We start from the raw sequence: 27,798 nt of genomic DNA on the forward strand, positions 1-27,798 counted from the left end.
AAACATACTGTTAAATGTTCCTGCTTTAAAAGCAACCATCCCAGGAAACAAATGCACTATTACAGTGAATACTAGTGAGTAGGTATATGCGGGTTCCCTGTCAAAGAGTAGGTAATTATGAGAAAACATCTGCTTTTGCATCAATGGCACTTACAAATATTGAGGAAAGATGCATCACCATTGAGAGATGCTCTGTGCAATCGTGGGGCACATAAAAGATTCAATCGTATGTCTAGGGAATTCATTTTACTTTGTGCATCGGCCATAAACCGCCAACTTACCTTTTAGGATAGTGCTGAGGCACCATCTTCAAGGTAAATTTGCATTTTACCTCAATTTCAAGAATACAGTTTCGCAGTGTGTTCCATTGATGGCGATGCTAACGTGTGAGCCGATTGCCTATCTAGAAATCCCTAAGAAATTGTGTGACGAGGATGAGTGTGTAATTGCAGTGGTTGATGTTGTTAAACAGTGCCAAGATACCGTTTCAAAGAGAGAATGGCAAGGTGCATGCGAGATTCATACAATTATGAAAAAACGGTTGCAGTATGTACAAAACGGCTCATGGTATCTTAAACATCTTAAAGAAGATTTGGCAAACTTTTCTAACGTTTTTTCGGAGATAACAGCAGAAACAGGTGTGCTTTTAAGAAGTTCTACATGTGCTCTTACAGTAGCACACTCTGGTCCCTTGGGAGCCACATCCACCAAATAAATATTAAGACAATCCATTTCGTAGCCGGCTTTGGACAGACTAGGGGAAGCTGCAGTGTTTGTTAGGAATACCCCATTTATACCAGTGCCGTTTGCTGAACGTGCCTGGGATAAACTAGATTTAGATTCTGCTGGGCCAGGGGTAGTCGTTCCTACAACATATGTGTTATTTGATGGCACTGCTGTATGTTATTTCTCTAAATGAGCGTATTATGATTTTGTCGAGGAAACGAGTATGCTAGTAGCCATTGATTTTTCAGCTAACACGTTTGCATTGGAAAGATTACCGATAGAACGCATTACTGATAATTGGGTGCAATCGATTTCTGAAAGGATGAAAGATGGAGGTAGTAAACACTATTGTGTTTTGTTGTTCAATCTACGATAAAATAATGTTATTGTTAGATTGATGAACCACTCATGAAATAGGTGGAAAGTGGATTTAATGTATACAGCAGAGCAGGTACACAGCCAGACAGGTTAGCAGTCAGGAGTAACTGACTATCTTAGAATACAGTACATAGGAACGCTCTGAGCAGAATGTAGAATGAACATAGTTAAAGCAACATGACATAATTACACAACATAACACATTCCCCTTTGAACAATAAAGAAAATAAAGTATAACTTGTGCCCAACACCACCCCTCATCAAACAGAAAAAAGGAAAAAAAATTTATAAGGGAAAATTCTCAGAAATGTAATCTGCTAACCACACGGGAGGCTTTTTCTCACGCCTAGGGTTTCTGAAAGTATGATCCTCAACCTCACATGCAGAATTTGAAGAAGTAGAAGCACCCAAATCAGGTGAAATCTGGTCAGAAATGTCTGAGATAGGACAGCTGGAAGTGTTGGACGTCTGGAAAGCATTGGAAGCTTTAGGACAAAACAAGTCCTCTAGGTCAAACAAGTCAGAAGACTCTTGAGAGGAAGCTAGACAAGGAGGTACAACCTGAGGAGGAGGACATTTAGCTATTCTTTTGAGGTTCCAAACACGTCCATCAGAAAGGCGAACTGCATTGTTTAAGACTTCAACAATTTGTAAAGGTTCATAAAAACTACTTTCCTCCTTGGAAGGTTTACCAGGTTTCTTGACCCTTACCCATTGACCTACAACCAAGCTAACATCTTTCACCTTGTGCTTTGAGTCATACAACATTTTGCTTTTAAGATGAGAAGCTTGGCTTCTTTCTTTAACGACATCTTCAGACCAATTGACCACATTGGATTTAAACAACCATCCAGGAGTAAACTTAGTACGCGGATTCCTGCCACGCATAAGTACAAAAGGAGGAAAACCAGTAGCCTCGCAAATAGAGGTTCTGTAGGACCAAACCATTTTTAAAACTTGAGTTTCCCAGTCCTTACTCTTACCAGACATTTGAATTGTACTTTTGATGACGCGGTTAAACCGCTCAACCATGCCATTACTGTTTGGATTATAGAGAGCAGTAGTCTTGTGCTTGATACCTAGTGTATCAAAGTATTCTTTAGCTTTATTAGAGGTAAATTGGACACCATTATCACTGAGTAAAACTGATGGGATACCCTCCAACGTGAAAGAAGTATCTAAAAACTTTAAAACAGAAGTAGTATCAGCTTTGCTCACAATTTTTACACAAGGCCACCTGGAAAATAGGTCCATTAAGACCAAAATGTATTTTTGCTCATTGCCAACAGGACCCATGATATCAATGGCTAAATGTTCCCAAGGAGAACTAGGTGCAGTCATGTTGCCCATAGGAGGCTTACAGACAACTAGAGATTTGTCAGCAGTTTGACATAACTTACAGTTCCTTACAAATTGATCGATTTCAGCATCCATACCTGGCCACCAAAAGGAGGTTTTAACTGTACGTTTAGAACGGACTATGCCAAAATGCCCCTCATGGCATAAAGCCATGATGGAGGGCCGCAAAATCTTGGGAGGTATGACTCTTTCTCCAAACCAGATGCTGCCATCTTGAACACTTAAATTTAATCTAACATCCCAAAACGACTTTAAAGGATGCTTACAGTCAACTTTCCTAGGCCAGGACCCAGCTAGATGGGATTTTACTAAAGATAGTTCTTCATCTTTCGCATATTCATTAACCCACCTATGTTTCGAAATGCCTGCACCATCCATGTCTTGTACATAGGCTACTTGAAAGGAGTTCCACAATTCATCCTCACATTCATCTAGTTGCTTAGGCATTCTGGAAAGAAAATCGGCTATACAATTTTCTTTACCAGGGACGAATTCCATATTGTAACAAAAATCTTGTAGTTTTATAGCAAGTCTGGCAACTCTCGCTGAAGTGTTAACAGTACCTTCAGTGGTCAGGACTCTGAGTAGTGGCTTGTGATCACAGCGCAAAGTAAACTTAGTACCCCATACAAAAGCTCTAAAGTGATTAACAGCCCATACACATGCCAAAGTTTCTTTTTCAATGGTTGAGTATTTTTCTTCTGTGGGCGAAAGTGACCTGGAAGCATAAGCAACAATTTGCTCCTTACCACTCACACCAACTTGGGATAAAACGGAACCCAAACCTTTAATGCTGGCATCGGTGGTGATAATAGAATGAGCATCAGGATTAAAACTCTTTAAGGAAGCAATATTGGCAATGCAGCTTTTGATGTCATCAAAATCCTGTTCACATTCTACTGACCAAGCAAACTTTGTCTTGTTCTTTAACAGCTGTCTTATATTATATGTTCTGGTCGCAAAGTTGGGAATGTATTTCGAACAAAATTCAGCTAAGCCAATAAAGGATCTGACATCATCTTTTCCTTTGGGGGAAGGAGCACACCTGATAGCATCAACTAAATTGGGTTTAGGTTTAATACCATTACAGTCAATGATATGCCCTAAGTATGTTACATGATCACTGGCAAAGGTGCATTTGGTGTATTCAACAGTTAACCCTTTGTCATTGAGAATGCTCAAAACCTCATTTAAGGTATTGTCATGATCTGCCCTTTCCTTTCCAAAGATGAGGATGTCATCTTGAAAAAACTTTGTGTTTTTAACAGTGGAAAACAACTTGTGCATTAAACGCTGAAAAACAGCTGCGGCCGAAGCCAAACCAAAAGGCATCCTTTTAAATTGGTAACAACCCTGTGGGGTTATGAAAGCAGTGTATTTCCTGCTGTCTCTAAACAAAGGGATCTGATGGTACGCAGACGATAAGTCGACTGTAGTGAACCATTTAGCCCCGTCAAGCAAAGCTAGCATTTCATTGATTTTTGGCAGGGGAAATTGGTCTACTACTATGTTATTGTTTAAGTGGCGAAGATCCACACATAGTCTTAATTTACCGTTGGATCGTTTCACGACCACCAAAGGGGAAACCCAAGCAGACGCTTCAATCGGTTCAATTATGTTGGATGAAACCAATTTCTCAAGTTCCGTAGCCACGTCTTTTCTTAGAGCAATTGGCACACTTCTAACCTTATGGATCTTAGGTGTGGCAGAGTCCTTCAAAATTATTTTGTGTTCGAAGTCTTTCAACTTGCCAATTGTCTTTGAAAAAACTGCAGGGAATCTTTTTAACAGTTCCTCACCGGTTTTGGTGCCCTCATCCATAACTAAAACTTTTTCCACAGAGTTGGGGTCAAGAATAATGTGTAAATCCCCTTGGTCCTTCCACCCTAAAACAGATGGACCTTTTTTTGATACATATAACTTGCCATAAGATTTACGGTTCTTGAACTCAAATTTCAGCCAACGAAAACCAACTATATCAATCTTGCCACCATCATAACCTTCAGGGTCAATATCCGAAGGGGACAGTTTTGGACCAACTCTGTCAATGAAAGTGTTACGCCATATATCTTCGTTTATGATCGTATAAGGCGAACCAGAGTCAGCATAGACCTTGATGCGCACACCCCCTATATGTATCCAACATTCAGGTTTGTTATCGACAAGTAAACAACCATCCCTAATGTTGAGGAGTAATTTTTTTTTTAAAACTACAGCGCAGTCAGATGCTTGGTCATCATCACTAGAAGTGTTCTCATCAGAAACTAAGTCTTCTTGAATACATTTGACAGTCTTTGTCTTCCTTCTACATGCTTTGGTGTAGTGACCATACAGTCCACACGCACCGCATTTACTCTTTTTTGCAGGACAAGACTTCGCAAATGCCAAATGTTCAAAACTCCCACACCTATAACATTTGGGAGATTCATTACTGTACTTAGGCTTTGCCCATGTTTCGCTTTTTTGTTTAAAATTACCGTTTCTTTTTGAACTAGTATCTACTTTAGCCACAACATCTTTGCTGACATTTTCAGATTTTAGAGCACTCGCACATCTACTGGATGACTCAGCTTTACGAACTAAGGCTAGGATATCTTCTAAACAAGCATCTCCATTCATCCAAAGACGTTCCTGAATTGCAGGATTATTAGCGTGCATTACCACCTGGTCACGAATTAAATCTTCAAGTAAACCGCCAAAGGCGCAATCATCACCCATTTTTCTCAACTCACCAACGTAGTCATCTATAGACTCATTTTTAGATTGTTTCCTTTGGTAAAATTTGTAACGCGTAATACCCATACAAACCTTCGGAGAGAAATATTTGTCTAAATTGGATAGAGCTACTGTGAAGACATTACTATCACCTCCCCCTACAATAGGCTTGTTCATTTGGTTATAGCATTTAAGACCTTTTGGACCCAATGAGTGTAAAAGAATACGTTTCTTTTGATCAGGAGACATTTTTCCATCAGAATCTACAGTGTCAATATAATTGAGAAAATAGTCTTTCCATTCTAGCCATTTTAACGTTGGTTCAGAACTTTTACACCAGAATTCTTGAGGATTACTTAGAGAAAATGTTTGTTGACTCATGTTGGTGTGAAGAAAGGCAAAAATGAGTTAAATGATATGAGAGAAGATTGTAAAGGAAAGTTATCCGTAAGGTGTACAGTTTGGTGGAATTGTTCAGTGAATACAGGATCCTTCTACACACTGTCCAGTCTTCACCACCATAAAGTGAAGAAATTGCAGAAATTCTTGAAAATGTCACAAATTAGGCAAGAGGTTTTGTTCAAGGCATAAAGCAGCGATTACCTGTGACCGCGATGAAAATCCGACTTGTGGGTGTCGAAATAGGTAAATAAACAAAGAAAACGTCTTCCGTTTTTTTTTTCGTTTGACGAGTAGGCCTGCCCAATCCAAAATGGCCGCCACGCACCGTGTGATGCGTCACGTTCTCAGCGAACGTATGACGTTACAGAGATGCAACGCGAGTCGGAGCGAGAACCTCCAAGCTTGAGGACACGCGCGTTAGAAGCGCGTAATGAAGAACAACGGTAAGCGCTCGAGCGCGGTGTAGCAGCGCATCCAAGGTATCCAAAATGAGGATAGAAATTTCAGTTTTAGTAAAAAAATAAGGCGTCGCTCACCAGGCTTTGTTGTGCGCAAAATCAATTATTGTCCTCCATGCGTTGTTGAATTATGGTAACGTCGTCTCTGCTCCACTTGTCGTCTCGACCATTAGGGAGGTCGGAATTACCTTGAAAGCGGTTCACAGGTTAAGAAAATCATCCCGATCGTCGCCAATTGTTAGATTGATGAACCACTCATGAAATAGGTGGAAAGTGGATTTAATGTATACAGCAGAGCAGGTACACAGCCAGACAGGTTAGCAGTCAGGAGTAACTGACTATCTTAGAATACAGTACATAGGAACGCTCTGAGCAGAATGTAGAATGAACATAGTTAAAGCAACATGACATAATTACACAACATAACAAGGGAGTCACCAAATTATTAAAAGAGGGCATATAGTCTGCTTTAATTTGTGGAGCTGATGTGGTGGATTTTTTTAGGATTACATCTTTTTATTGACCAAAGATAAAGCAAAGCAGTTACACAGCATATCGCCTACAACCCAAACCGGGCTGGCCACTGCAATCTGATGCATAGTGACGGGCAGTGCATAGGACATAATAGAGGTGGCTTCAGATTAAGGGGGGGAGGGAATACACAGCATGACGCCTACAACCCAAATAGGGAGGGCCGCGTGGGGGAGTCAGACCTGGCAAATACCCCACAGGGGACAGCTACTATCGTGCCATTGATGTGCTATGTACTTGAAAGACATTGCAACTATTCAGGAGAACAAGGTGAAATAATATAAAATAACAAGTATAATAGAACAAAACTCCCTGCCCATCCAACCCCCCACCCCTTACCCCCACCCTCTCTCCTTCCGACCGTGCCGTTCCAAGTGTGTATCTACAAGGAAGACCATCATGTTAGAGGGGGACTGTGTTGTAGCGCAGTGACAGCACTCTGTTCTAGAAGTGTTAATTTAAGAAAACGCAGGTAGGAGGGGCAAGTCAGTTCCCTAAATTCATTAGAGGATCGCAATGAATGGGGACCATATTTTTGCATAGGTAAGGAGTTCAGCGTTAGAGGACATCGACAGTCGTTCCCAATAATGCCCAGAGTTGGTGAAGCCATTGCCTATGATCTGGGAGTTTATTCGAGCCCCAGTTTGCCAAGCATATCCTATGTGCGGCGTTAAGGGCCATAGCTATCTGCCCCCCGATGGACCGGAGCGAATATTTGAGAGCGTTGGGAAGCCCCAGGAGTGTCTAAGCAATCAACCGAGAAATCTCAGTCCTAAAGACGCAGTCCATATCGACTAAAACCAATGCCCAAAATCTTGTAAACTTGTGGCTGTTCCACCGGAGATGAATTAACGTCCCAGGGTTTCCGCAACCTCTCCAGCACTGACCATCACAGAGTGAGTTTCATTTGTGCATGTGTGTAGTACCAATAGGTGGTGTATTTATTAAGAAAAAAAAAGTGTGGTCTTACCATAATACTCCACATAGCCTACAGATGTTTTGCCTTTTGTGTTATTAAGAACAAGAAAGACTAGAACAAATAATTCCTGAATGGTTGGATACCAGTTGCGGCTCCTCTTGGGAGTGCTGCGGGACGGTGGGATGGGGTGGGGAGGGGTGGGAAGGGAAGGGTGGGGGTAGTAAACTATGGCATAAGGCCGAACGGAGTTTAGTTAAGAAAGAAAGAAATAAAACAAATTTCACTGTGCGCGCTGCATTGCATCACCGCATCGCAGCGCGCGCAATGAAATTCGTTCTATATATTTATTTATATAGGAGTGAGGATATTTACTGTAAAGGGATTTTATCTAAGCTTAAGTAATAACAGCAAAATGAACAGATATTATATGACACACAAAAAGCTTTCTAACGAAATTGTGGTGGGGACTTGGGTAATGTTAAAGAATATGAAGTCTAGGAAGTGCAAGATAGTTGGACCTTTCACTGTTATTCAACTCATTTGCAATTCAGTCAACTTAGCGGATAGCAGATTGTGGTCTAAACGTAATTTAGTACTGTTGAATAAATTTCAAAGCAGAGTCTTTGCTAGAAAATTGCATGTGCCTGGTAACCTGTTTCACCTGTATGTAGGTGATTCCATCCTGGATGATGAGACGGAGTTATCAGAAGAGAGCACTTCTCTATTACAAGAGCTGGGCATTGGGTCTTTGTGTCCTAATTTGACTTCGAAAAATTCCTGTGATTTGGAGCAATCATCTGCTGTGTATGGAAGAGACTGTCAATTAAATCATGGAAAAAATCATTTTTCACAATGTGGTAGAGTTTCTAAGAAACCATAATATTTGCATGGTCATGATATGTAGCATTTTGTAATCTTTGCTTGTTTGTTTTAAGAGTAAATGTGGTATCCTCTATTACTTTTAACAGATGTATTGGTTATCGCTTTGGAATGTATATAGTTGAATTCCTCGTGAGCACCAATCACACAGTGATCCCTGCGTTCTGGTTCATAATCTCCAGTTACTGATCAGTTGGAGATCTGGATCCATGAAGGCAGGATGCTGGTTGGTGGGTTCTTCTACTATGCTACTTTGTAGCAATGAACATCTGGTTACCTGTATCTGCAAGTGTCCATGGTCATCCATCAGAAGTAACCGTAAGGCTCTACAGTGTCTCATCTGTGTCTCATCCGTTTTTAATGGTACGGAGGTTATTGCGATGTGACTTACAGACAACACTGCTGATGAGTCGGCTACATTTCCCCCCTGTGGGCTGAATAGGGGATAGACAAAATGCTCATCTTTGGGTCCCATTCAGCTGTGGCCCGTGCATGTATGAGCGGTCGGGCGGTGGGGCTGGGTGGGTGGGGCATAGGGATTGAAACAGACGACGAGGGTACATTTATTATTTATTTAATTTTTCCTCAAGGTCGTCTGTCGAATCCCCCACCCAACCCGGCTCGCCACTCTTACCTGCACAGGCTGCGACTTGGCCCTTTACACTCCTTCAGTATTGCCCTTCTCTTGTTCTTTTCTTACCTGTGAGAGCACCTACGGGGCATGGGGAAGGCACCTTATGACTTGACACCACAGTTTGTTGAGCTGCTTTTGTTCAGTCTAGGGAGTGCCTGTACCATCCAGCGGTTAAGACCACAGACTGGAGTCCTGATACAGCGTCTGTCTGGAGGAGCGAAGGATGCTCGCATCATCATTTCCATGACGGACTGCAGAAATATAACAGAAGTAGCCTGACCCAGTCCAAGAATTCTGTTTTGAAGAAACATCAATTGTCTGTCAGCTGGGATACTCTGGAACTACATAGGGAAGCCATTGTTACAGAAACTTACGTCACAATGCTTCCATTCTGTTGTTTCAGCAAGTTCATTGTTGCTTGCCTATATTTTGATCCTTAATTTGTTCTCTCTTTAGATGCAGCATTCTATTCTTGAACCTGTGTTCCCTGGCTTAGCTTTTAGTAATTTTCCTTGTCTGATTAGCACTAAGGTCCTACTGTGTGTCCACACATTTTCTGTCACGAATGTTACACTTGTGGGATTTAGTCCTTGGGCTGTTTTTCTCATAAAGTGGTTGATTCTTGAAATTTTCTAGGTTACTCTCGTGAGCCACTGAGGCTTCAATTCGGGCGACTATAGGAGTGTCAACTCTTTCTAAGTTTAAGAGAAGTAAGGGAATGGACACAGTATCCAGTTTCAGACAGGCAGAAGCCAAATGCCTACATTATGCCACTGTTTCTTTGATGATAGAGGAAATACATAAGAAAAATGCTGCGAAAAACACTTTGACAGGGATGCAGATTATAAATGCAGACCAATATAGATTGTCAAGCAGGTTATGAAGCAAACTGGTCAGCTAAAGCGGACTTTACAATCCAGACACACAAGGCGCCGAACAGGTTAAGAGGAACCACTTAACAGTACTAGAACATAACACATCTTTTCTTTCTATTGCATGTTCTCCGGGACCATATTACGAGTTTAAGAAGCAGGAATATTGATTAGGAGACAGCATAGAGCACAAAGCCGTAGATGGCAGACAGAAGGCGGCATAAAAAGTAGTTTTTATCTGTTTAGACTGCTGTATACAAATCCATCCAGGGGGGCTGAGAGAAGGGGCATCTCCAAGGACACTGAGAGTCAGTGTGGACAAAAACAACCATCATGTTCCCTCTCTCATAGCAGAACCGTTCCTTGATGCAGCACTGCTATATACATATATGATGCCATGGGTGTACATGAAGCCCGCTTCTTCTGGACTGTATCTCTTCGGAGCGGATGAGGCGCTGGAACAGAACAAGAAATAAAAGAAAGCATGACTTACAAAAACTACAATATAGTAAAAGACATGGTTACTGCTAACCTCTGAGAAGTGCTTGTGGCAATTAACACTTTGCTCAACCTCACGCATCTTTGAGGACAACACCGGGGAGGTGTTTAAGAGGAAGGGACACCAGTGACGGCCAGCACAGATAGGGCGTTGGGAGGGGGGGGACACGGGTGAAGTGGGTGGACAAAAAATATAGGTATACGTTGCTGTGGTGGGGACAGGATTGCCTTCGCCGAAGCTGTGGATTGTGTGAGATATATATATATATACATATATATATATATATATATAAAAGTACCTTCTCTTCGAGGGGAAACGGCCTTTACAACGAAGCCGTTTCCACGAAATCTTTAACCACGCATGCAGTACAACGCATGCGTGGTTACCACTAAAGCCTTTACCACGCATACCTTTACTACGAGGTTTGTAGTAAAGGCATATGTGGTAAAGGTAAAAGGTAAAACGGGGGGGGGGCCTCTCCCCCAAATAAAAAAACTCACCAGAAGTCACGTCGGGATCTGCACATAATCAGCGTCGTTTAAGAGAAATCGGAAAAAAAATCTGTTTCCTCTTAACGACGTATGACGTCACCACGCAAGTAGTCGAGGTAAAGGTTATGCGTGGTAAACGAATTCCGTTGTAACGCATGCGTGGTAAAGGCATGCGTTGCAACGGAATTCGTTGTAACGTCATACATTCCTCTTCGAGTCTCTCCTCCGTAGTCCCTCACTCTGGCCGGAGGAGGAAGCAAACCCAGGCTGCCACTTAGCCAATCGCAACGCTGCAATTTAGCATTGTAATTGGTCTGAGTGCCGTGGTTACGGCGCTCAGACGCTGACTGGGAGCCTGGGCCTATTCTCCTCGTAGATTGAAATGCAGCCTGCGTGGAGAACATGCAAAGTGCGCATAAATGATTGGCCAGCCCGAGACGGCCAGCCAAACATTCATGCACACTTACAATGTGCTCCCCACTCCCCCTCCTCCTGTCATGATATCAGTCCTGCCACATAAAGCAGTCAGACATCAGGACAAACTTAAACAATAACGCGAGATTTTATCAATTTATTTTTCCTTAACTTCACTGCTAAAAGGCAGTGGGGTGACGCTCCTCAACCTTAGAGGAGGAGCCGCCACCGAGGGACACAATACAGATAACTGCAAAGCTCCCATAATGTTTGACACTGTGGATGTTGCAGATACTGTTTTTTTTATTCAACAGGCTCATCATACATTAGAAGTCTGAAATGATTTCTCATGCAGATTTTCAATATTCAACTTACATGCTGTATTACAATGTGGTTGCATCGGGAATCCATAACAACCCAAGTTATTTGATGCTTTTCCTCGCTGTGTGGGGTGTAAGTCGATATCACTTCAGGCTATCTTGGGACCTAACATTTGTTACAGCATACCGGGGGAATCACAACCTCTCTGACATACCTCTGTATTCCCATCAAGGGACCATTTCCCACTTTCTAATGCACCCTCTGCTTTCGTAAACTACTTCCTCTACTCCTGGGCAGCAGTTGAAGTCAATCTCCCACTCCGCCTGTAGCGGGAGACGTGGTGCCCCCCAACGTTGTGCCATGTTTAGTTTTGCTACTCCCACTGCCAATGCCAGCCAGAGTCTACTATGTCGGGCCAGACTTCCTCTCCTGTATCATCAGCAGTTGCCACTTAGCGTTCATGGGCACCCTCACCCCCAAGACCTTAGGCACCACTGCCTTCACACCTTGCCAGTATGAACAAATCATGAGGTATTCCCATAAGAGGTGAAAGAAGGATCCCTCTTGTGCACAGCCCCTCACACGCTGCGGTATATGTACCACTCTCCATTTATGCAACAGAGTGCGGGAGTAGTATTAATGGTGTAAGACTTTAAGTTGTACTAACCTACATCTAGCTCGGATCGAATGTTTGTAGGGCTCTATAGTGCTTCTACCCACTCTTCATCATGAATGCTGCCTACGTCATCAGTCCAGGCACGTCTGAAGGGGCCCACGGGGTCAGTCACATTATTAATTAGTTTCCGGTAATTAGTCGATGTCCCCTTATCGGGAATGGGGTCTGCTAATAGTCGGTACTCCAGAGAGGAGGAGTGCGGAAGGTCCGTGCTTTGTTGAATGTGTGCCCTAAGGGCGTGCACGAGTCTCAGGAAAGGGAACCTCTCGGGGGGGGGGGGGGGCGACAGGTAGAATTCTTGACTCAGGGTGACTAAGGGAAGGGGCACCCCATACCTCCACACATCCCCCAGATGCTCAGTACCTATTGTCGACCACCATGAGAAGCACCGAAGATTGGACACCTCCCTCAGTCGATCATCATGCCATGGGGGGGGGGGGGGGGGGACATATTCATCAATCTAGAGTTCCAGCCTAGGTATTGATTTGCCTTTGTCCAACACTTCACCACTGTTGCAGTTTGTGATGGTATGTCTGGATTCGCCTTACGGGAATATAGGAGAGACTCTTGATTGCCAGCCGGCATCGTCGTTTAATTGGGGGAAATGATTTTGCTGCAGGAATACCTGATCATGAGTTACAAATAATCTGCGGTATCTAAAGCCCTCCTGCACTATAAGAGCTACGCATTTCGCCAGGAGTCTCGGGGGAGGGCCTGACAAGGGGAACACTACTGACTTGACCCAATTTATAGTGTAGCCAGAGTAGCTCCCAAAAAGTTAGAAGATGTGAAGAACTCTTGCAATGGAAAATTATGGTCTAGAGAGGTATAAAATTATATCATCTGCATATAAGGAGGATGGTGGGATTTCCCATATCATCGAGTCAGTTCCAATCCAATGTGCCAGGGGCTCCAGCGCTAGGCACACAGCAAGGGCGATAGTGGACATCCCTGTTGGGTACACCTGCCAGTGGGAAGCACCCAGACAGTGCCTCGTTTACCCTCACCCTAGCCAGTGGGGCTTGGTATAGTAGTTTTATTCACTCACAGAACTTCGGGCCGAAACACAGTCTAGGCAACATGGTAAACAAATAGGGACATTCTAGGCTATTAAATGCCATTGAGGAATCAAGTGCCATCAATGCCGTCTGTAGAGGCGTAAAGGTGCTCGTTGTGCGCAGGACACCGTACAGCCTTCGCATGTGGTGCCCGGTTCTTCTGCATGACAAAGCTAGATTGGTCCACTTGAATGATGGAGGTGAAGACGGCCACTAGACTAGTCACTAGGGCCTTGACCAGCACCTTCGACTCTACGTTTAAGAGCAAAATCGGTCTGTAGGAATTGCAGTTCTCCAGAGGCTTGCCCATCTTGTCTATCACTACTATTGTGGCTGTGCCTTGGTCTTCGGTTAGAGACCCCGCTTATTTTGCCTCCTTGAACAGCTCTAGCAGCTGCTTTGCTATTTTATTGGATAATCCCTTAAACAGCTCAACTGGCAGCCCATTAGGGCCCACCGCTTTCCCTGATTTCAAGGACCCAAAGGCGCCGATTAGTTCCTCGTCCATGAGGTCAGCTTCTAGGGTGTTCCTCATGTCTGCGGTGAGTGTCTGGAGCGAGAAGTCTCTCAACAGCTCCTTGCAGTCCCTTTCTGATCTAGACCTGACTGGGGACTAGAGGCTCTTGTAGTAGGAGGCGAATATCTCAGCAATTGCGATACTCGTTGTCTGCAGGACTTCTTCCTTGTCTCGGACCCCCACCACCCACGATCTATACCGGTCCCTCCTGTCTAGCCAGGCTAACAGTCTGGAGGCCCTGTCCCCCACATCATACAGCCGGCGCTGTGTGGCCAACGCATGCGTCCAAGCTGCATTGTCAGCCAGGGTTCACTGGGTATGCTGACATAGTGCTAACTTATGTCACATCTCTATATTCCCCTCTCCCGCCACTCCCCTTTCCAAGGCAAGAATCTCCTGCTCCAGGGTCTTACTTTCTAGTGTGGCTTTTTTTTTCCTTTCCTTCTATCAGCGTCTGGGCCTGACCTCATAACACTGTCTTGAATGCCTCCCAGAGGGTACGGTGGGTCAACACGGACCCCTCGTTTTCTTTGAAGTTTAGCTCAGTTCCTAAATGGAGTTTATCTCGGAGTTCAGGATCTTGCAGGTACCAGGGATCTCGCCAGGGAAACCCTGCATACTTAAGGACTGGGCCCTTGAGTTCAATGCTTATTGGGGAGTGGACAGAAATTCCCCTTGCTAAATGTGTCGGCCTTTCAAAGCACCCCACCTGGTTATGGCGTGTGAAGAGGTAATCAAGTCACGAAAAAGACCCATGCCATGCCGAATAGTATATATACTGCTACAGATGAAGGTTGTGGGCCCTCCATAAGTCCACTATGCTAAGAAGTTCGGGAGATTCTGCCTGCTAGCGTGTCCTACTGCAGTGCTTCGGTCTAGGTCTGGGTCCATCACTGCGTTCAGATCACCTCCCATATGGAGGGTCCCGGCGGGTAGGTTCACAAGAAGAGCACTAATTTTCAGGTGGATAACTGTGTGTAGTTTGAGCAGGATGTATAGTGAGCAAATAGTAAAGGATTGGACCTCCCACGTACCTGCAAGGGCCACATAACACACTATGTAGTCTCACCAGACGTTATTGACTGTGAAGGGCAAGGAATTTCGCAGCAGGATACCTACGCCCTGAGGGTCTGTGGAAAACCCAGAACAAGCTGCGAGCTTGTACCCAAAGCGGTGATAGAACATCTGGGGAATGGTGCTTAATGTGCTGTATGACTAATGTGCATTTATTTTGGTTATGTGCCACGTCCATGCAAGCATGCCAGCAGGTCTTGTCTCGGTTATAGATACATCACGTCTCGTGTGTGGATCACCCCCACCCAGCAGTGGACCTAAAGTTTGCATGCGCTGTGTGTAGTCTTTGACCTTGATAAGTAAAACAATTCAACGCAACAGAGTAAACAAACAATCCTCTCAACTCCCCCCTTCCTGCATACCTGCTTGGTGAGTAACAAACCCCCCATATCCCCAACAAGCAATGCGTGTCGCCCAAAACAGTATACCTATGACAACAAAGGGTGATGCGTACTTGCCGTTGGCACCAATTAAGGAAAAAAATAAAAAGGATTAGTCATAACCCCAACCTCAATGTGCAATATCAAGGTCCAGAAGTCACCAGAGGTCAAGGAGTGTCCCTGGGACGAATATATGAATTAGAGAATAAAGTATAAATGGCAGCAGCCCAGGGACATGCAACTTCCCCTTAAACCACTTTCACCCTTTGTCTCTATCGCGAAGAACGGAAAACTGCATAGGATACTGCCCCAGACAACAATTGTCACTTATCTGTGTGGGACATCCGGCCAGGTGGGCTGGCCAGGGGGTCCGGATCTTGTGTTCTTGGGTGTTGCTCTCTCGCGGTGGTTGTCTGCCCTCCGTTTCTTACCTGCCCAGTCATCCTCCAACCATTCCCAAGCCTCTTCCAGTGTTGTGAAGTAGAGTAATTTTCCGTCTGCCAACACCCTGAGTTTGGCGGGGTATAACATCATGTACTTTAAATTTGTGTCCGGGAGAGTTTTCTTTAATGCATCAAAGCTCCGTTGTTGGCGCTGTACCCGGAGTGTGAAGTCGGAAAAAAGTGGATAGTAGCATTTTCGTATTGTAGGTCGCCATGCGAGCGTGCAGCTTGAAAGATGGCGTCTTGGTTTCTAAAATCGAGTATGCGAGCTATGATTGTGGAAGGGGGCCTCGGACGTGGTGTGAACATTTGATTCGCTCACTCCACAGAAAAGAAGTTGGAAAATGCTTGGGCTTGAGTGTGTGGGGAATCAAGTCTTCAAGAAAGAGATCCAGCGATTGTCCTTCCATTCCCTCCAGGACTCCCACTACTCGGATATTATTGCATCGGTCCTGCACTCCTGATCTTCCAGGTGTGCCATCATTTCCGTTTGATGCTTCGTTAGGACAGTCACTTGCTCCTCCAGATGTTTAGTCTTTGATTGTAGGCCCCCTATGTTCGTTTCGGCCATGGAAATTTTGTCTGCCAGGTTACAGAAATGTGCTCTGAGTAAATTCAGCTCTTCCGTCACTGTATCCAGCTTAGGTTCCAGGGTACTTCGGAGCTCTGTTATCTCCTTCATGATATCTTTTAGGGAGGGATTTGACAAGTGTTCATCTTCTTTGGTTGCAGAGCTTCCTGCTGCTCCTCTTGTCTCCCTCACCTGTCCCATTGCGACCGTGTACTTATCTATTTGGTTGGCCTGACCAGGACTGGGACCTTTGGTTCGGACCATTTTTGGCCTAGATTTCTTCTTTGAGTCAGTGAGTTAGTGGTTGGGCCGTATCATGTTTAGGGATGGTGCCAGTCACCGGAGCAGACCTCCATAGCCCTTCTGAGGCTCCTGATTGAAGTTACTGCTGTTCTTTCTCCCCTCTACCAGATTGTAGCAAGAGGTTTTCGAGTTGCTGCTCTGGCACGGATTGCACCTGGGGATGAGTCGCTCTGTGCCTTCCTAGTAAGTCCAGGCCCTTCCTGCTCACCATACTCCCCTGGAGCCTCAGCACTTCCATTAGGTCAGTCCCTTAGGAGGAAGAGGCCATGGCATCCAGGTCAGAGGCCTTCTCTCGCCTGCCGCTACAACCTGGGGAGGGGGCATCACCGCCTTGCCATTCCAACAGTCTCTGGCTGTCCCACAACCGATCCGGATCTCGGGGGCAGGATCAGCCGTCGCCGTCCACCACTGCTGTCCTCATCACAGCAGGGCCTCATATACAATAATCAGCCTTAGAACCGGTTCGCTCCGCCTCACCGCAGCGTGGCACAGCCCCAGCCAGGCAGGGGCCCTCCCAGGGTCTCTGGCCCCTCTGTCAATTACGGCATGTAACTTGTGCCACTGAGGAACAGCTATGGGTGTGGTGCTACGGGCCGCCGGGTGGTGTCTCAGTCTGGCAGGAGGGCACCCAAGATCTCAGTAGCCCTCGCCTTCTGTATCGGCGCACCGCCGCATCTCTGTTTAGTGGAGAGCCATGCCCGGTGCCATTTTAGGCCTCCATTGCGCATCGTCTGCAGTCTCTTGGAGCCGCCGGTGCCTCCTCCTGCTGCCAGCGGCAGATTGCTTTCACGTGCCCTCTCACCCCACTGGCAATTTCAGTCAGTCAGTCAAGAAGCTTTTATTCGATATGCAAGATATCTTATAAGCGTACACAAAATACAGTAGATACAAAACTAGAAAAGACATATTTCACAATACAGGGGGCTCTGGATCTGCGAATGACGACGGATGATTTAGGGGTTATGCACAGGCAGCTAGCGGAACTCGCTCAGTGTGCTCCCATCTTTGCCGGCTGCAGGCCACGCCCCCGATATTGCTGATACTTAAACATTTAAAAATATAATTGTTGTAGATGCCCCCTCAAACACCCTGCATCACGTCTTCCAAATCCCTTATTCCTTAATCTGTCATTGCGGAGAGGCAAATTAAATGGGTGCGGGAGCTAACCTGTTGATACAAATAATATTGAGAGTACTAGGCGTCAGTAACCTTGGTTTAAAATACTTTCATCCCACATTTAAAAACACGTTATTATGGAAGGCTGTCATTGTGCACCACTAATGTGAATACCAGATTCTAAACCTGGCTATTCATTGCTATGACATAACAACTGTGGGAGCTGAACCCCAATAATTATCTGAACCCCAAATGCATCACCCTAATATGTACCAAATTATTTAGACTCTGGAAATTCTTGACTGATCTTGCGGTTAGAGACTGCACTCTACATCAGGGAAATAATATTTCAGCAGGGTTAAATGGGATGAAATGTTTGGCACATAAAGGACCGAGCTCTAGATCAAAAATAGACAAGAGACTTTTATTACAAAAAAACGCAATAGAAATAAGCAGATATTGCCATTAAATGGCTAGAAGGGAGGTATAGGGAAATAATGCACAATCATAAATAATTTAGTTAGCCATTATTTTAAATAAACATTCTAAGCGTCTAACTCATGAAGAGTACTGAGAGGTCAATAGAACACCTGAAAATGTCACAGTTTCCCCATCTATGACAAAAAGAGAATGAATCTCACAGAAAGCACATGGGCCAAAATAAAGATCAACCCCCCCGCCCAATACAACAATTCAGAAAGTTTTATAGCAAACCACACGTTCTAGTATGGGTCACATTTGACAAATCTTCCATTGCTTCCTCAGCAACTGGACTCCGGAGACTTATATAATAAATAAAACATTCCTTAAACAATAGCTCATAGAACTCACATGACTTCTGCAGGACTTCCAGTGCAAGTCCTTGAAAATGATACTTTGGGTACATCATGAAAGCCACATTCACAATACAAATTTTCTAACATTATATTGTACAATACAAATGTATTTACGTCATCTGCTTGATTCTCCGTGAAACAAGAAAGACTTTACTCATACTATCTGCTCTTTTCACATATTTAGAAAAATACTACACCACAACTGTAGTTAACAAAAGTTGTTACCCACTATTGCTGCATCATAAAGGGATTATAGGCTGCTCTGACAGGCCTCTCATACAAACTGTCAGCCCAGTGCTGGCTTTCTGCTCTGATCGACGGTATAGCTTTACGAGGTAAGGGGTCCTGAAGGCACATAGAGTGGTGGGGGATGGCTTGCAGGAGGCTAGGAATTGTTTTATATTTAGGGCCGGGAGGAGAAGTTATGTTATGAATAACTCCCTTATCACTCCTCTGCCCCCACGTGGCAGTTGAAAGCTGGGGCCAAAACTAACAAAATATAAATGGATAAAAAGTGAATTAAGGGGATGTTTTTCAGCTATGTGTTCCGAGTGACTTAATAGGTAACTCGAGCTTCGTTCTCGTGATCTCATGCCCCTCAGACACTCTTGGTGAAAAACATACCTGTAATTCAGTTACCCATTTATAATTCTATATATTATCTCTAGCATCCTAGTACAGCCCTACTTCTGTCTGTCCTGATAATGACTGTTTTTCACTCGTGTGATGCAAGTCCATTTAAAACCATCAGCCAGAATCAACTATTTGGTACTAACGGGTGGGTGCCCACAGGGTGCTAGGAACTGGGGTATATTTTTCATCCAACCCCTAGATGTATTGCAGCAATTTTTTAATGGAGCGCTGAAGTGTCAAAACTGATATGCATATAGCTGGTGTCTGAAGTGGGGTGGCAGCGTGAGCTAAAGAACGATGATGGATTCAGCCCAGATCTGTGACGGGGGGGGGGAGGGGGCAAGTGGGACACCATTAGCACTATGAAGCTTTTCACTAGGCACGTGTTGCGTCAGAACTAATCTTTTCTTTTTTTCCTGCACTGTACAGCATTGCCAAAATAAATAAAGCTTTGACAAAGCCAGTAGGTCCCATAGGCTATTCCAGTGCTGGTCTCCCATGCTTTTACCCCTTGACTCTTGCATTTGGACTGCCAGACTAGTTAGACTGCAGGACCTAAGATGTTGTTGGGGGTTATGTTGGAGTGCCAATTCACACAGGCATTCTTGATGTGTAGCATAGAGAAACTGCAGCACACAACGAACTTTGAATGGTATGCCTTGTTCCACCAGGAGTTCTTTCAGGGCTGTTGGTAAGCAATCGTTTTTCTTCAAAGCCTTGGCACCCAAGTCTGGATTCTCTGCTACTTCCACCATGTGGTTCCTTGAAGAGGCAATCTACAACACATAAATGAAATCTAGGCATGGCTGCGCTACGGATCATGCAAAATACCAGGTCCTTTCTGAGCATCATAATCTGGAAGCAGGTACGCTTTACAACGACTGTGATCTCTTGATACCAGATATACAAATTTCGCAGTGGCAATCTTTTAACTCGCTGAGCCAAACATCCAGTCGCACACCTGGGGAATGTGTGATGTATAAAACAGACAGTAACCCACTCATTTCTCTGTATGTATTTCTATTTAAATATGCCAAAAAACAGAATCACTCTCTTGAGCAATTCTCAATGCTGTCAGTGATGACTGCGTGAAGGTTGACGTGCAGAGTAACCTGCTTTACACATAATGGAAGCCATGCATGACAGTTATGTGAACACATTGACATAAAAAAAGTTTGTGGAGAGGAGGAGGAGGACGACGACGACTACTGCTTTTTAGGTCGAGCGTCAGCGAAAGACCTATCGTGGCCCATATTTGGGAATGTAGACACGAGAGGGTGCACGAGCGCAGATTTGACCTCGTGGGCGCGCACGGCGCCGTGCCCCTCTCGTGCCTCACATTCCCGTGCGCACACAGCCAGCCCCCACACCCCTGCACACACAGGCACACGTACACACAGGCATGCACACACACAGGTACAACACATGCAGGCACATACAAGCGCACTCCCCCCGCCGCCCCCCGCTTACATACACACACAAACGCGCGCTCACACACACACTTCCAACCCCGCTCACCGGGCACACGCAGGGCTTCCATCACTGGGGGGGGGCGGGCACCGTCAATGTGCCCCGACGCCCCCCCTCACCGCTCACCGGGTCTGCTATACTCTTTTTAGGGCTCGCCTGGTGTTGCAGCGGCTTCTAAGAAGCGTCCCCGTCCCACAGCCTCACAGCACTCCTCAAGTACAGTGGGCGAAGACTGCAGGCGCCGCCACTGTCACGAGCCGCAGGGAACGGCAACGTGCACGCTCATGGCGTCACGCTTCTGCCCTCCCGCGTCTCTTCTGCGCTCCAGGCCGACTTTTTTTTTTTTTCATAACGCGGTCCTCTTCCACTTTGGGGACCGCGTTTGTTTAATTAATTGTTTTGCTGTAGTATGGGCCGCTTTCGCATTTTGTATGTCTTTAATTATTTAATTATTTTGGAGCACGGTCCCTACCTTTAGCCGCTGCGCTTGTTTGTACTTTACAACTGAGCAGGGCCCCGCTTCAAGGAGACTGCGCCCTACTGTTTAGAATGGGTGGAGGTCGAGCTGCTGCCGTCCATTCAAGTACCTCTGTTCGCGGCCGTACCCGGCCAGCTCTTCCTCCTCACCGCCCACCAGGCCCCCGCTGCTGCCCTAGTCGCTGCTGGACTGCGCGGCCAAGAGCGTGGCCGAGAGCTGGGCATTTGAGCAGGTTGAGGAGGTCTTCAGCTGCATCCCTGAGCCCTTCCAGCGCCGCATCGTGCACTGGAATTCTCCCGCTCCAAGTGTCAAATATGCATGTTTTCCTCCTTCCAGTACCGGGGTGGTCAGGAAAGCCCACCGCTGCCGGCCAGGGTCGCAGCCGGCTCAGCCCCAGCGCCTGCAGGGGCAGTAGGAGCCGTTCCGGCAACTCCCACGGGGACCACCGTAGCACCCGCAGCCAGGGACGGGCTACCCTTCTGCCGAGGCATCCGCCTGCTAGAGACGGGCTGCATGGATAATGGCCTGCAAGTCGGTGAGTGCACGCCCCGTGCCCCTTCTTGAGATCCCCCCCCGCACCCCCTTCCCCTCCCCCGAAGCTCCTGTGGCTGAATGGATTCAGTATCCCATAAATGACTTTAGGGAAAAAAGACGTGCGCAGTGGCAGAGCTTCAAAGCCACCCTCTCCCAAGGGATGGTGACATTGCTAGCAGTTTGCTAGTAATCTGAGCTAAAGCCCATCATGGTTTTGTTGGTTAGGGCACTCCGAGCCGCTGGGGCCATGCCCAACAAAAGGCGACTCCCAAGCATCAATCTGTGCAACCATTCAACAACAAGTGGTTCAAATATGTTCTCTCAATGTTTCAAGCTTTATTACAAATGTCACAAAAATATGTAAATATTTCACTTCTGTTCTTGTCGTTACAATAAAATACACTAAACATAATCTTCACAAAAGTTATGTACAAAACTTTAAGCTATTGCCATTATAAATCACAATAACTTATTTAAGTATTAATTATTTAAAAAAATTAAAAGCCATCGTTATTTGTAATATCAATACATCGAAGTCACGTAAATACAACACATATTGCAGTACAAATGCTATAGTTGTCGCATTTGCGAAAGTTAAAACTATTGGCATTGTAAATGACAAAGCTATTAATTTCGCTGTTTTCAAAACCAACAAATAAATAAAAAATTTGACGTTTACAATACCAATAGCTCGAACTTTCCTAATGCGAGACCTATTGCATTGCAAATGCTTGTTCTTTTAAGTGATTGGCATATCATTCTTGTTTTGGAGCAGGGAACTTGTGTGGATGGAAGAAAAACGATTGCTTACCAACAGCCCTGAAAGAACTCCTGGTGGAACAAGGCATACCATTCAAAGTTCGTTGTGGGCTGCAGTTTCTCTATGCTACACAGCAAGAATGCCTGTGTGAATTGGCACTCCAATATAACCCCCCCCCCCCCAACATCTTAGGTCCTGCAGTCTAACTAGTCTGGCAGTCCAAATGCAAGAGTCAAGGGGTAAAAGCATGGGAGACCAGCACTGGAATAGCCTATGGGACCTACTGGCTTTGTCAAAGCTTTTATTTTGTGGCAATGCTGTGCAGTCTGTGTCTCTATCTCTGTCTGTCTGTCTCTCTCTCCGTCTCTCCCTCTGTCTCTCTCTCTCCCTCCCTCTCTCCAGAGTGATTTTATTGATATACTCTTGCAAAACGTTCCTTGTTGACATTCAAGCCTCACAGTTCTAATGCTTTTGGAGGGGCATAAGTGCAAATCTCCCACATCTGTAGTGCGTCAGTATTTAGCACTGTAGCCCAGAACCACTGGCCATGCCATTTCTCACCTCTTTCCTAGCTTTGATGATATGACTCACATTGCAGGAATTGAGTGGAACTGAGAATCGGGGCCGATATGTAAATGTAAGGGTGCAGATAAGGTCAATAGGAAATACGGGCAATCGTCCAGTAGGCTACCATTTGATGGTTTAGAAATCTAGTGTTTGCACAATTGGCTCAGTCTACAACTCCACGTGCCATTATCATCAATTTAAATGTGTGAAATCTCTCACAATGAATCCAAACTCAATACACTCTTTGATGCTGGGAGTACTCTACGTCCTGTTTAAAAATACACTTTTGAAAATACTATTGGTTTTGGGGATATAACCCAGATGTGATTTGTCCAGATACATGTGGCGAATTATATTTGGAGTCCTGATGAAGTCCGCGACATAACGAGGATACGCAGAAACACGTTTTGGCAAGAGGCTTGAAGACCAATATAAAAATAAAGATATAAAATTGGGCTACTATGCTGTGGATTGACCATATGAAAAGTCGGCTTGGTTCAGCCCTACTGGGAACATACCTGCGGACTTGCCCAGGGCACATCCTCTGAATGTGATACAGCCAACCGCAAACCAGCTTCGGCCTTGTTGGGACTCCTCAATGAGGTGGCTACTGGGATGGAATGTAGAGGCCTCTTTACTCACAGCCGGTGGAGTGGGTGTTTTCTAAAACACATATAAAAATCAATCCATGTAGGTGGCTCAAAGAGATGATTTGCATCATTTTTGGAGCACTGTAGAGGAGTTTAGGATTATCCTATTTCTCCTGGTTGCCGTATAGACGCCATAAATGTAATGTTTTAAGGGGTGATATGGGGAAAAGGTATTCCCAAGCATGACACTTTGCAGACCATTCAAAGACAAGAAAAAAACATTTTCCGACTATAAAGTTTTCCCATTATGGCAGGTAAGTCATGTTAAGCTTTGATATTGTGATATTGTTGTGTGTAAGATCACTGGATGAGTTGTTAAGCTGGTACAGGTCATCGGCAACACAATGTAGGACTTTCAGAATAGTCATGAAACTTGAACTACTGAGATACAAAGACTCCTTGTCAATCTAACATTCTGTATTCCAACAAAATTCCACTATCACCATTCTGGTACAGAGCCCCCTAGGAAGCCATAAGGAGACAGCTACCTACTCATACCACTATGGTGTACTGTTTGTTGAAGGGAGTTGGAGATGTGGACTGGTACCTGAGATGTGGACTGGTACCCAAGTTGTGGACCGGAGGCTCTTGGGTCTAATCCGTGATCAGGTACTTGGACTAAAGAACCTGTATGACTCTTGGCAAATAAATGATTCTCTCTGTATCTCACATTGTAATATATAAAAAAAACAATGGTACTGTCTGCTATACAGTACTGTACTGACTACGGCTGTGTGCACTTCTTCACGTGAACGCGGAGCCACTTGAATTATTAGGAAATGTGAGGTTAAAGGAGCATCAGAACTATAGAAAGTGTGGTGTGCCAAGTTTACCGGTTCTTTTAATTTATTTCCCTGCATCAGGGGGCAGGCATCTCAGCACCATGTCACTCTATAAACAGGACCGAGTTTACTCAAAGCTCACACTCCAATCCCTAAGTTGTCCTTTACAACTCACAGAGCGGCAAATATGCTAAACATAATACAAGGACTAGATTTGCATTGCAAAAGGTAGGTCTTCGATTGTGTTTAATGAACTACATACACGTTTGCAGTACTAGTTTATGGATGTATGACGTTATAACGCATACTATTACTCCGCAGACCATTACAACGCGACTTTTACTCCGCATACCGTTACAACGCATAGCGCCTTGGGGCGCTGGATAGTGGTAAGTATAATTTACTATTCTAACTCCAGTCCCCGTGGACCCTAGGGAAGGTGTTGGATAGTAAATTATACTTATTCCCTATCCTAGAGCGCCCCCCAGCGCAATGCGTTGTAATGGTATGCGGAGTCAAAGTCGCGTTGTAATGGTAGTGCGGAGTAAAAGATCCGTTGTAACGGGTGTATACCATTTCAAGACCACTATTGACAAAGCGGAAAGGAATAACTTTTGCACTGCGAAAAACAGCCCTCTTATGCTTATAATGGTATGCATGCACATCATATAAGAACTGCTCCTGCAACACAAATGAAAGTCCTACTAATATATCTAGCGTTGTAATGCAGGTTACAGAGCTGCTGGGCCACTAGATAAAATATTGGCGATTTCAGGTAGTGTAGAGCCTGCAGATGGGTGACAATACTTAGCCGTGGAGGATAAGCAGAGTCTGCCCTTCGCTACAACGCGAAAAAGCATGTATTTGTCAGGACGTTTCTCCAGTATTTGGGTTCCACAACAGACCGCAACCAATTGGGTCACCTATGAACATTTGCAGTACTTTGGGTTAAAATTTACCTGTATCTAGTTCCCCCACATTTGCTTCTGTAACAGTCTTGATAAGTCCCCATAAATCTACCGTTCTTTGTACAGATCATCATTTTCAAGCTGCTTCTGCTTCATTTAAAAAAGAATTTGTAAAATGCTCTCTTGCTCCTATGACCGGATCTAAATCTGCACTATCAAATAACTCTTTGATATTACGGTATGCTGTTAATGCTAGGATGCTGGCCATGTGATCTCTTGGCTATCTCCACAAGTCCTTGCTGTATCCACACCGGGCTTCTCCAACGAGTAGCTAGTGAGGTAGTGGTAGCACTCTAACTCTCTGCAAGTAGCTCTCCTGTGTACAGCCCAGCCTACTAAATTGGAACTTTCTTCTTAGATGAATTAATATACGAATGCCAAAATTGTCTATTCCAGACAAAAATGTGTGCATTTTCAGAATTCTTTAGATGATCTTTAGAGACATATGGCTGAATTTCCAAAATATGTTTAAAACTGACTTGCGAGTGAAAAATCATGTGGGGAGACTTATTACTAAGATTACTTTTGTCAAAAGACACACAGATCGTGGACGGAATGCAGAGCAAATCAAACATCCATTCCCAGTCAAGAGATCTGGGTTAAATCCATTGGTCTTTTGCTCACCATGCCACCCCAGTTTAGACCCAGCCATATGCAAATCAGTCTTGACCTTGTACCTCATGGAAACAGTCCAGCCGAACTGCCAAGCTAGGTCCACGTTGGACCGGAAACAAGCATCCTGGGACTGGTTTCAGGGCATCACTCCATAATACTTTTATACCATGGGCACTGCGCTGTAGCTGGCATACTGGTGTGTATAAACTACATAGAAACGTTCCAAACAGACAAAGTCTTTTTTGCCTTACTGTTGGCAACATGGCCTGATGCATTGATGTGATCCTTACTGGCAATTTTGCATACGGTGGCCACTAATGTAGTCTTGTTTGATGTGGTCCCTGTTACAACACTAATGATGAAAGTAGCTCGTAATGATGGTAATTTGAACATAAGTAGCTCTTATTACACAAAAGGTTGGACACCCTTGGTTTACACCAAGTAGAATCACCTAGCACAGTGAGAGTGAAAGCCCCAGGAGAGTTGCGCATCAGTGTCCTCGGTGGACGCAAGCTAAGCAATTTCTCTCGCCTAGATTTTTAAGACTGTAAATATTATATGGTATGACAGATGCAGTTGTGTGCTTGCTTAAAATTATCATGCACCTGACTTTTGTTTACGATTGTGACATTTGCAAGATGTGGCTGCCAAGTGCTCCTCGGTTGTGTGACATGTTAAGCCTGTCCTGTCTTTTGAACCAATAGCACTTTGCAAACAAAATGCCAACTAACATTGGTAAGAAAGTCGTAAGCGGGTAACGCACATTGCATACAGCTACTTGTAAGATACAGAAGAACTGTTGATAAGTGTCTATAACAATTTTCCCTGCAAGATTTTTAAATTTACTAAACATCCACTGCAGAGATCAAAGCCTTCCTTTCTCCTGACTTTCATTAACAGCACAAATTAAATTCATGGAAAATGGGGGCAGAAATATACAAGCAGCCCCTGCAATAGGGGATCCCACTCGTGGTGTAACGCTAATATGGGAAAAGCACATGCAGGCATGTAGAAGATAGTGTTACATTTACTACTAGGGATGGAAAATGTATTTTCCAAAAGAAAGTAACTATGCTTAAATACCATTAAGAAACAATTTAAAGATGCCAAGCATATATCGAGTCCATGCATTGCCTTTCTAAAATGATATGAAGAAGCCAAACAGAGTAAGCAAGAATTTGTGGTGCGGGTTTGAAAGACACCCATTAAAAAATGTATACCAAATTAGACTCCTGAAGAACAAGGTTAGGGCCTGGGACCCCACCTCCTCCTTATGTTTCCCCCAATCACAAGTGAGAACTCAGAAGAAGTAGAAGAAAAGGGGGATACATCAGATGTTCTGGGATGCCCCGTACCAGCAGTAGTTGTTAGGGGTGCACCGCAAGACGCACCTGGGGTGAGCAATGCTGATCAATGGGCCAGAAGGAGGAGCATGGGCCAGCATGAGAGCAGTAATTGACAACATGACTGGTGTGCTGATGATGAAAGCTGGACACCTTCAATGCAATCGTGTTCAGTACCACACAGATAGTCAAAGAATAACTGCAGGACAAAGGGCGAGAGAGCACCATCAACGTACTACTTCGTCTAGAGAGGACACAAGTGACAACACTGATGAAAATACCAATATCCAATCTAGTGCAGTTCTATCCCTGCAAGAATACCCTGCCCCTGGGGTGGTGGCGGCTAGTCACCGTCCATGTCCCCTGTCCATTAGCGACTTGTTCTTCACAGAAATTTTAATGGTTTTCACATATACTACAGTTATG

The 27,798-nt window shown here is 44.7% G+C and overlaps 1 long non-coding RNA gene across 2 annotated transcripts in view; it reads right to left on the bottom strand.

Moving 5' to 3' along the window:
• Positions 1 to 10,094: 10,094 nt before the first annotated feature.
• LOC144822475 (uncharacterized) overlaps positions 10,095 to 27,798 on the bottom strand; it is a 185,840-nt gene continuing 168,136 nt past the window's right edge. The window contains exons 3-4 of one of the 2 annotated variants that reach the window (XR_013608628.1): positions 23,533 to 23,677; positions 10,095 to 10,328 (exon numbers count right to left, since the gene is read on the bottom strand). This is a non-coding gene — a long non-coding RNA (uncharacterized LOC144822475). The remainder of the gene's footprint in view (positions 10,329 to 23,532; positions 23,678 to 27,798) is intronic. The other variant, XR_013608629.1, reaches the window with a different exon arrangement.

The sequence above is a fragment of the Lissotriton helveticus genome, chromosome 3_1 (assembly GCF_964261635.1).
Source record: "Lissotriton helveticus chromosome 3_1, aLisHel1.1, whole genome shotgun sequence".
NCBI classification, from domain to species: Eukaryota; Metazoa; Chordata; class Amphibia; order Caudata; family Salamandridae; genus Lissotriton; species Lissotriton helveticus.